The sequence below is a fragment of the Engystomops pustulosus genome, chromosome 8 (assembly GCF_040894005.1).
Source record: "Engystomops pustulosus chromosome 8, aEngPut4.maternal, whole genome shotgun sequence".
NCBI lineage: Eukaryota > Metazoa > Chordata > Amphibia > Anura > Leptodactylidae > Engystomops > Engystomops pustulosus.
Window position 1 is genome coordinate 27,648,640 of NC_092418.1, and position 828 is coordinate 27,649,467.

The 828-nt window shown below is 43.6% G+C and overlaps 1 long non-coding RNA gene across 1 annotated transcript; it reads left to right on the top strand.

The window, feature by feature from the left end:
- LOC140074730 (uncharacterized) lies at positions 1 to 828 on the top strand. The gene is made up of 3 exons (XR_011849262.1): positions 1 to 102; positions 183 to 300; positions 399 to 828. It is a non-coding gene; the product is annotated as an uncharacterized lncRNA (long non-coding RNA).

Here is an 828-nt window from a genome sequence, read left to right on the forward strand (position 1 = left end):
AGGGGGATGATCGTCTGTGACGCATTCAGGAAAGAAACCTCAACTAACTCACTACTACACGCATCGTCCTCTCATCCCCGGAAGCTGATACACAATATACCGGTAGGTCAATTTCTGAGGATAAGAAGGATCTGTAATACAGATACTAATTTTGATAAACAAGCCACTGATATGAAATTAAGATTTCAGGAACGGGGATACCCGATGCGAGCAATACAAAATGGATATAAACGAGCAAAAAGAACGAGGAGGGAGGACTTGTTGGTTCCAAAACCAAAAAGACAAGAGGATAAAGACCTGGTAAGGTTCATTACAACCTTTGATACGCACAGTGAGAAAGTGAGGTCCATCCTGACCAGACATTGGCCTATCCTAAGTGTTGATCATACACTTGGTAGGTACCTTCAGGAACAACCGTCCATAACTTATCGTCGATCTAAGAATTTGAAGGATCATCTGGTTAAAAGTTACTATAGGGGTCCAACACCAAACAAACTGTTCGGATCCAAAGGACCTAAGTGGGGCTGCAAGACATGTGGATCCTGTGTGGCGTGTCCAAATATCGAAAACTCCACATCATTTTGGAATTCTTCCAAATGTAAGGAGTACAAAATAACACACTCTATTTGCTGCACAACGGTGGGGGTGATTTACATGGCAACGTGTCCATGCGGTCTGTCTTATGTGGGTTTGACTTCCAGAGAACTTCGAAGAAGAGTAAGAGAACATGTACTGGGCATAGAAGCAGCCAAGAACACGAACTGCGAAAGGGATCTGAAAACTCTTCCACGGCATTTTAAACAGCACCACAACTGCGATGGCTCCCTT